This window comes from Mangifera indica, chromosome 7 (genome assembly GCF_011075055.1).
Source record: "Mangifera indica cultivar Alphonso chromosome 7, CATAS_Mindica_2.1, whole genome shotgun sequence".
Lineage (NCBI taxonomy): Eukaryota > Viridiplantae > Streptophyta > Magnoliopsida > Sapindales > Anacardiaceae > Mangifera > Mangifera indica.
In genome coordinates, this window is record NC_058143.1 from 7113277 (window position 1) to 7124442 (window position 11166).

Consider the following 11166-nt stretch of genomic DNA (forward strand, 5'->3'; position numbering starts at 1 on the left):
TTGTTATATATTTTATTGTAAGATTAATCTAAATGGCTGGATATGCTTCAATTCGATATGAGGAGAAATGGATAAAAAAGGGTGACAATATTATGAAATATGTTGGAGGTAATAGGAAATTGATTAAAATTCCAGAACACACATCATTCGAAGAATTAATCAAAATAGTGAGCGACAAGTGTAATATAGATCGAAGGATATTTAACATTCGGTTAAGCATGAAACCAAAGCATCTTGACAACGGCATTCCTGTAGAAATTTCGAATGATGAAGATGTTGAGGTTTTTAACGGTCTATCTAACCTCTTCAAAGAATGTGTTTCAGTTTTTGGTATAACTACAGTTAATGATGATAGTTCTGAGGCTCAACAAGCAGATGAAGATTTACAAGGTGGTGAACCGAGTAATTATCCAGAAAATCAAACTATTGGTGTAGAAGAGATTCAAAATATCGATATCAATCTGAAACAAGAATTTTTAGAGGAAGATTTTGCGTATATAAATGAAGTTGATGTTGATGCATTATATCATGCAGAAGAATTTCTTAATGGCTATGAAGAAACTTTTCCAAAGTGGAGTGAATTTGACGGAAGGTTATACATGATATTCCAATCGAGGAATCGGAGGTTGAAGAGAAGACCTACATTAATAAAGATATTGAAGGTATAAGTAGTTTTTCGAAAACAAATCCTACGGTGGGAATGTTTGTACTGATACATTTCATTGGTTACCACCTTTTCCTAATCAATCATCTACATCCAGAAGCTCAAAAGTATCGATCGATAGTGATTCTACAAAATTTGGTACATTATTTCCAAGTAAACAACATGTTATTGATGTGAAATATCAAGACGCATTTCGGAGGGGATATCAATTTTTGATGAACAAATCAGATACGCGTAAATGGGTGGTTAAATGTTGTAACGAAGAATGTAAATAGTGTGCATAGGCAGTTGGGGTGGGAGAAAGTGATAGTTTTGAATTACGTCGTTTGGATAGCCATCACACATGTTGTAAAGATCAGATATTACCTCATCATAGGCAAGCAGTTGCCCGAGCTTTAGGACAAATTTTGAGAACCAAATTCATATTAGTTGATTGTGTTTATCGACCAAAGGAGATCATTGCTAATATCACTGACCGATAAAAAATTGATATCTCATATGCACAAGCATGACGGACGAGAAATTGGGCACTTCAATCATTGAGAGGGACACCAGAAGAGTCGTTTATGTTGCTGCCAGAGTATTACTTCAATTTAGTACGTTGTAATCTGGGAACTGTGACACATGCACTAACGGATGAGAAGAATCGATTTAAATACTTTTACATGGCATTCGATTGCAGTATTCGTGCATTCCACAACCTATTCGATCAGTTATTTGTATTGATGCTACCTTTTTAAAGAGTAGATATTTGGGTCAACTATTTATTATTGTTGCATTGGATGAGAATAATTAGATATATCTACTTGCTTTTAGGATTGGTCCCAAGGAAGATCATGACACATGGTGTTGGTTTTTAACAAAGCTGAGGGATTGTATTGGTGAGGTACCTCATTTAGCCATTATTTCATATTGATATATCAGTATATTTTTTACGATGGCTGAAATATTCCTTAGTGTGCACCACGATTATTATTGTCATCACCTTCATTGTAACACGCGGTCCAAGTACAAAAAGAATGCCAAAGTCGCATAGATGTATTGGAAAGCAGCTAAGACGTACATAGAGTATGAATTCTAACAAGTAATGAAGTCATTGGCCCATATGTACCCTGATGCAACTGCATACCTGTGTGAGGTGGGTTTCGATCGATGGGCACGGGCATATTTTCCAAGGCATAGGTACAATATAATGACTACCAATATTGTTGAGTTGTTTAATGCCTTGATCAGACAAACTCGACACTTACCTATTACGATGCTAATCGAGTTCATCAAAGATACATTGCAGTGATGGTTTTATGAAAGAAGAAATCATGCCAGTAAATTCATATTCAATGTTATAATATGTAATAAATGTGTGTTAGTAAACTTAAACTTGATTACTCACTAGATATGTTTATATTTATATGATTTACAGATGCTTGTACTAGCCCAGTCACACCTTGGGTTGAAGATAAGATCGTCAAATGTGCATGGAAGTCTTCAAACTTAGAGGTATGTCCTATAACATCTGAACGATACCAGGTCCTTAGTAGTGGCCAATATGATGCCCTGGTCGACCTGATGGAGCAGACATGTACCTATAAAAAATTTCAATTATCATAGATTCCCTACATGCATGTTATTGTTGTAGCTAGATATATGAAGCTCACCACCTGCATTCAATGAGTGCATCCATACTACAACACAACTTTTTATTGTATAGTATAAACGGATGTAGTCAATCCATTAGGAGATCAATCAGAGTGGATTCATCCAGAGGAGGCAAGTGTTATCCACCCACTGTTTGTGCATCGTTATCGTATGGGTCGTCTAGCAAATCAAAACAGATGTCCTTCGCAAGAAGAGATTGTTGAACAACTTATCTGTAGTCGATGTCACAAACCTAGACATATAAGACAAAATTGCAAGAGTCCTATTCCAATACCTAATTTTGTACCATTAAGTTTAAGAAGAAAAAAGAAAGATGAAAAATAATTGCAGTTATTAATTGTACTAGTTAATTTTAATATAGATGTTGTCTTTGTACTTGTTTTTGTAACTCTAATGTTTGTGATTGTTACATTGGGCAGTTTCTAATTATAAAATGTTATTTTTTTATATCGTTTTTTTTCATTATATTTGTCGCTTATGGTAACTATATAAAAAACAAATGCATATAAATGAATCAATATATAAATAAACATATATACATATGAATAAATAAACATATATACAAATACAAATAACATATAATATAATCGTCAATCAATATCCTGAAAAAATAGTTACGTGTCTAACCATGTGCGCAGGCGTACCGAGTCCTCCCCCTCAAAAGATAACTATCAGTGAAGTGCTAAACACTGATTTATCGTAACATGAACACACCACAGTTACTTGATAGGGGTCCCTGTTGTGGTATATCCACCACCCTATGCAATGCAAATGGATTGTCCCATGGACTTCAACCCTATGAGACCAAAATGATGTCGCAGCTAGCAAACGTGATATCATCGACATATATCTTAATATCTTTCGCCTAAATAGCTTTGGGTCAGCAGTGAAACTCTGTAAGGAGTCGTAACCTGTAATCTTCCACTCTTTCAAATCCAACACCCCTGCTACCCAATGCACATTATCGAAGTTTATTGGGATATAAACCTACACACATTGATATAATACATACATTAGATCTTAATTCAATATTCTTCGAAAGGTACTTGAGATTTGAATACTAACCTCATTAATCACACCCTAGGGTTGCAAATGCAACTCAAGTGGATAATATGCATCCACTATGTGTGTAAAGAGTAGAAAGAACTGGTAGTTATACTAATCTCTCATCTAGGCGGCATACTCATGAGGGATGTATCCAACAAAGCAACTCAAAACTATCGTCCAGTTTTGCCAAACATTCGTAGTATCATCATGTTGTCATCGACGTAATAATCCCAAAAATGAATCTATATGCTAAAAAAACAGGAAATATAACATTATCATGCCGTAGAACGATTATCTAAGTGAAAAACGAAATTAATTTGTTAAAGTGAAGTCACCTCGTCAAATAACCATCCGAATGTGTCCATGAGTGTACCCCAAAACGCAATTTTGGTCTTTTCACCTATGTCGTATACATGACGTTTCTCGAACAGGTTCTACTTTACATACCATTTCTTGAAAATTTCCTCACGTTCGGTGCTCAATAACTACACAGGTGGTCTTGTCCGTTGGCTTCGTGGTTTCAAGGGATTCGTGTATGGGCTACGAATGAATAGGTCTTTTCTTGACAATCCTACTGCGAAGTGTGCGGAAATACTACACCAAAATAAATAATACGTCTGTTAAAATGAATAATAAATTATTTTAACCGAACTTATTAAATTTTTTGAAAATTTAAACTTTTTAATAACTTTTGTAACACTGGAGTCATAGCCGAAGAATCTACAAATGAAGTTATATCGACTACATTTTATTTCAACACCGGTTGCAGTCAAATATACGAATTCACTAAATAGGATAATAAATCATTTCATTTGTACTTATTAAATTTCTTGAAAATTCAATTACCTACTCCCGATCCTCATGTGCAAGAAGCTCAACAACATCACCGATGACCTCGTCATCTTAGGAGACAATATTGATCACTAGTTTTCCTTTGCTTAGAGTGTTGAGATAGACCAAAAGAAGATCCTATCGTAACAGTAGAGCAAGGGTAAATAACTGTTGATATTAACAAAAGTAACAATTAATAGTAGGTATTCCGACACTTCACCTCAACTTCCTCCTAAAGCAATACTGGAGCATCCTCATGTGGTGATCTATTGACATCGCCAATATCCTATGACAACATTAACATTCCATATTAGTAAATCAAACTATTGAACAAAAAATAACAAAGTATACATTATACAATGTACGTACCTCTAATGTCGAAACATACGTCATAATAGGATCTGCAATCAGTGCAACCGCAGAAACGTTAGACTGTTGTCACAATATCGATAGTAACAAGTTTAGAGAAAACCGAAAATCGAATGTGTGAATGATATATAATATTGTATATCAATGTTATACTAACCAGAATCATCACAGAAGGTGTTGATTAAGAAACTCTGTGAGGTGATCCATCGTCACCGACATCCTGTAACAGTATTAACAATTAATATTAATTAATCAAAAAGTTATATTTATTAGGACTGATAGATGTACAATCGATGGTGTACTGACATTTACTCAAGTCGTCGATGTTATCTCTAGATCTCTCATTGGTAGAGCCTTAGAATCGTTAGGCCTCTATGACAATGTCAATGAAAACTCGTTAACAAGTATTCAATCAACGATCGATGAATTCGGATATAACATCTATAAAGGACGTTATAATTACCTAAACCATCATAAAAGGTGTCATCGAAAAGACTTCATGCGATGATATGTCATCGTTGATATTAAGAGTCAATATAAGATCTTCTTTTGATGGTCTCTCATCAAACAACTGACGTTGTAATAATTTCAATATTCATGAGTTAACAGAAGATTAAAATTTATTTCAAAAGTATCATTCTTAATATACTCGAAGCAGTTAACACTCACATCAATAACAGGTGGAGATGAGAATGTCAGAACCCTTGTCGATAGTCTATCACTATCATCCCGAGAAAATTGTAACAATATATACAATTATTATAAGATTTATATGATTGCGTATATAAATAGATGAAATATCTAGTAAATTATTAACTTTTTTATCTGTTAGACAGTATCTATATGGTGATGAGATCATCCATCCTCCATACGAATCATCGTATCCACTATACAACTCAGTCTATCCTCTATAAGAGTCATCCTACCCTTAATGCGACTAAACCTATCCTTCATTTTAGCCTCCAAACAGTGAGTTGATCTAAGATACGATTTTCCCATTGAGCCAATGCAACATCGAAGTAATGAATAAAAAAATCTAGTCCAGTGATAAAAGAATCATCTGATATATGCTCAATGGTAGGAGGCATAGGCACAAGATCCAGTGATATGTGCTCCTCGACAAAGGTCGTAACAAGGTCACTAATCAGACAAGGCTTGGTAAGAGAAAGCTGAACATGAGCGTCAATAGGAGAAGGAGCAACGATCAAAAAACTAACATCAGGAAGACTCAATGATGCATCTCTTGAAGACGAAAAAAATCGACTATCCGACACCTTTGTGTATTGGACGATATCCTCATACTAGTCTATATATCTCTCAACCAGAGATAAAACTATGGGAAAATTAACATCATCCTACAAAATATTTATTTTCAGTGCATTTTATTGTTATACCTTATACATATGTTAATGTTTAATAAATTAGTACTTACTGCATCTCCAATAAAGATAGTTGAGATATAATCCCATCCTGGAATGTTTTTCGTATGTCGTCTCAACATTCGTGTAGCTCTTACTATTGGTGACATATCCACCAATTGATATAACGAGTCCAACGTTATATCCAAAATTGCAATATCAACATAAATCGGTTATTGTATATATTTACAATCTTATTAAATTAATTTTATTTTAAACACAAATTTTTTGTTTAAATTAATAAATACCACAACTACCTAAAATGCTAATGGAAATCCCATGATGTCATACTGTTTAAGTTGGTTTTCCTTTTTCTTTTTCACGTCGGAATCTATAGAAATTCGAGAGATATTATCACATATAGAGCGATATGTCATCTGCCACACTTTTACTCCCTATGGGTATGCATTAAACTCATCAAGATGATCAGCTAATTGTAATATCTTCAAGGGAATTGTTTTTCTCAAATCACTTCCTAAAAACCCCATGTGAAGATAAAACAACAAGGCTAATTTCACTGCATCAGTGTCGTCTTCCCCCCCTGGTCTCTGCTGGAAAACACGACTCAGATCAATATATGTAACTGACTTACACCAGTGAAAATATGTCTAGGGGATCCAATCAATGGCCTTCGATGAATATAGATGTCAATATATACCATATGACTAAATCGAAGGCCCGTCATAATAGCAAACTCATGCTGACTAAATATGACATCCATATCATTAACTCGAAACCATAACTCTTCTTGTGAGGTCACCTTATTTATCGCTCGAAGGATGAAGGAATGTATTAGAATCTCACTGTTAATAATTTTTTTATCACGGCTCTCATATCTATATATCCACGTGTAGTAACTTGAGCCTTGAAGTGATTTTCGAAAGGAAATCACATTTCATCCCTGCCTTTATCCCTACCTTCATCCCTTTTTCTCTTTTGTGCAGCTCCCTGTTTCAAAATTAAATTACGATTATATTAAATTTATATCAATTTTATTATAAATTATTCAATCTATACATAGAGGCCTTATTTAAAAAAACAGAAATCAAATTAGAATTCTACACGTCAAAAAACCTTAAGATAGATAAATTTCAATTTGCACCTCATATGAAAAATATCAAAAAAATCCTAAAATTTTATATAATCGCATTTTACCCCTGTAATTCCAACCACGCGGATTTGCCACCTTGATAACTTTGGAAAAGCTCATTTTGCCCCCACCACATAAATTCGCATGTCAACTACACAAATTCACCTGTCAACCACACAAATTTGAGGGTTTGACCGTAATTTTGCGTGTCAACAAACTTTTCAAATTTATCTCTGCCTCACCACATGATGAAAACTCGCATTTTCACCCCCAACCACATGATATTGTGTAGTCCATGAAGTTTGAAAAATGCACAAAACAACCCCGTCTTTAACAAAACTAACCACATAAATTCGTGCAGTCACTACGCCATTCGCGTGGTGATTGTCGAATTCGTGTGGTTACATTTCACCTCCCAAACTTCGTTTTTCAAACTCTATTTCAACAACAATCAACTTTACATCTAATCTAACACAAAAGCCCTAAGAAGATTTATGAAAATCACCAATAAATCAAGCATTTTTGTCAAAAAGTTTCAAATTGGAACCCTAACGCTAAACACCTAAATTTCACATCAAATTGCTCAAATTATAAACCGAAATGCATAAAGAGATGACAAGGGTTGTTTTACTAACCTTTTTATCCATTTTCGTGGCCAGAAACATCACGAAAATTATCTGAGAAAATTGAAGTTGTCGAGTGCATGAAAACGTGCATTTGAATTTTTTGTTTTCGTGTGTTTTGGCAGATATGCGCGTGGTTTTGTCGATTTTGATATGAGGGGCATTTTCGTTTAATTATTAAATGCAGGGGCAATTTCGTTATGCCCCCTAATCTTTGGGGCAATTTAATTAATTTTCCTAAAATTAATCTAGAGTGCGTGCACGAAACAATATATATAGAGTTAAACTAGGTTATTATAATCCTGCCAAAGGACTTATTCCCCCCCCCCCCCTAAAGGTATGTTATTTTCGGAAGTTTCCCTTATTTAACTTTGAAAATCTCAAATATTTAACTATGACTAGATAAAATTAACAAGAGTAGAGACAAAATCGTTATTTTATCTATAATATTAAAAATAAACTAAAATATAATCTTTTTTTCCTCCTCGAAACTTTAGAAACTAAAAGTTTTCTCTCAATCGAAGTTTTAAAAAATGATAGTTTCCCATTAGGGTTTAGTTTCTAGATCTCTGACACAATCTCTCAGGCCATTGCTGATAGCCTCTCCCTCCTAAAGCTTTATTTCCCTTCTATTGTCTCTCTCCATCTATTTAGATACCCGATCGACGTCGAAGGAGTTGTGGAAGATGAAGAGCTTCATCTTCGTCTTCCCAAAAGAAGACCTTTGGGAAGAGATCATCTTCCCAGGTGAAGACGACAACTTCGTCTTCGTTTGTGAAGATGAAGAGCTTCATCTTGTCTTTCACAAATCATTCGATGGTGATTGGGTATCCAAATGGGTGGAGAGAGACAGTCGAAGGGAGAGGAAACTTTAAGAGGGAGAGATCGTTGACAATGACACTAGAGATAATGTCAGAGATTTGGAAACTAAACCTTAGAAAAAAAAAACTATTATTTTTTAAAACTTAGGTGGGGAGAAACTTTCCGTTTTTAAAGTTTAAAGGGGAAAAAGAAAAAAAATTTTAAGAGATTAGGGTTTCATTAATTTTAACTGCTTATAGGTGAATATTTGAGATTTTCAAAGTTAAAAGGGGAAACTTAGGAAAGTACCCTACCTTAGGTGAAAAATAGTCCTTTGGCCTTATAATAAATTAATAATACAAATTGTAATGTGTGTGATACAAGTCATAACACTATACACATACAAGTTATAGTGTGAAAATTATGACACATCCTCGTGAATGTCGAATGTAGTATAATATAATAAATTAATAATACAAGTTTTATTATGGTACAACTATGCAAATAAATTATAGGCCAAATGACTTATTCATAACCAAAGTGTACTATTTTCTCTGATTTTTACTTTTTAACTTTAAAAATTTTATTTATTCACCTATAAATAGTTAAATTTACTAGTTTTACAGATAAAATTATCATTTTATATGTAATATTAAAAATAAACTTAAATTTTCTTTTCTTTTTCCCCTAAACTTTAAAAACTAATAATTTTTCTCTTATGCTAAGTTTTAAAAATTGACATTTTCCCCCTAGGGTTTAGTTTTCAAACTCTGACATCATCTTTAATGGCCTCTCCCTCTTGATGCTTTCTCTCCTTCCAACGATTTTTCTCCTCTCACCTGGACCTCCAATCAGTATTGATTGAAGTCGAGAAAACATCTCTTCGTTTTCCTAGAAGAAGATGAAGAAGACGTTCATCATTATCTTTCTAGACAAAAATGAGATCTTTATCTTCCTAGCTTCAATCAATGTATGTCAAAGGCCTAGGTGAGAGGAAAAAGATTGTCAGAGGGAGAGAAAGAGTCAAAAGGGAGAGGTCGCCAAAGATAGAACCAAAGTTTAAAAACTAAACCCTAGAGGAGAAATGTTATTTTTTAAACTTAGTCTAAGGGAAAAGTGATTAGTTTTTAGGGTTTAGGGGGGAAAAGGAGATACAATTTTAAGATATTAGAGTTTCGTTAACTTTAACCCTTTATGAGTGGGTAAGTGAGATTTTCAAAATTAAGGGGTAAAAACTTGGGAATGCAACCAATTTTAGGTTGGAATAAGTCCTTTGGCCTAAATTATAAAATGAAAATGGGTAATAGTAGAGGTGGATTCGAGTCAAGCGTATTCTAGCTCAATTTTAAGCTCAGCTCAATCGAGCTCGAAATGAGCCAAGTATTAACGAGCCCAAGCTTCAATATTCAGGGAAACCAAGCTTGAGCTTGAGTCCAAACTATAAGTCGAGTAGCTCAACTAGGCTTGTAAGTAGAGCAGCTTGAATCAGCTCGCGAGCAGAGCAGCTCGACTCGACTCACGAGCCAAGTCTTATTTAACCAAAAACGGTGTCATTTTTGGTTAAATGAGCAGGGAATGAAATTGCTTCCTTCAATTGTTTTTGTTTCAGTTGCATATCTTTCCTCTAACTCCAAGTATATGCAGTTGCTCTCCAGTTCCAATTCCAGAGTATAACCCTTCTCAATATGAAGTTTCGGCCTATTTTCTCCATCGACAGGGATTTCTCAAGGTAAAATGGTTCAGTTCAAGTGTTCTCACGTGCCAATAGAAGATTTCTCCAACGATCGGGATTTTGATAGCAAGAAGTTTGATGATGACAGCGACATCGATGACACAAATATATTTCAGGTTTGTGTTTTTCCATTTTTTTCACTTTCAATTTGTTAATTTTTGTGTTAAATTGATTGAACCCTAACTTTAGAATTAGGGTTTCTGAATTGGGGGTTTTATCAAATTTCCTTATTTGTGTTGTTAGCTTGCTATTGTGGATTTCGTTTTATGCCTTTGCATTTTGAAATTGGTTTGATTCAATTTTTTTGGTTGGTGATGTGCTTAGTCTTTCTAGTTTTTCGATCTATTTTGTCTTGCATCCTGCTGCCAATTGTACCAATATTTTCTTTCCTTTATTGATTGATTATATTGACTAAACAAGTTTATAAGAGCAATCTGTTGTGTGTTTGATTTGATTAGTATCTATATGTTAAAAGGGCGTATTTGTTGTGAAGAGTGGCATAGATGAAAAGAAGTTTAACCTATGTGCCGAAAGTGATCAGGCTAACACGATTCTGGTAATGTGAATATGTTGCAACATTGATGCTTTGTACTAAAAATAATTTCAATGAATCTAATGATTATGATTGGAAAGATATATTCTATTTTATTGAGCAATATTAAAGGGGCATTATTAATAATGAATGCCTTAGATAAATTATCCTACAGGAGCCAATTTTGACACCTTGCTTCAAGTGAAAGAGATTTGTCTGTAATAGGAGATTTTGATGTCTCAGCTTCAAGTGAAGAAGTCGAAGCAACTAAACATAATGAAAGACAAACAGAAGCACCACCTTATGTTATTCCATCTAATAAGAGGAGGAAAACATCAATCGTTTGAGAGTGTTTTTCAGAAGCTATGTTTGTTACTATTGGAGATGATATATATGTTGTATG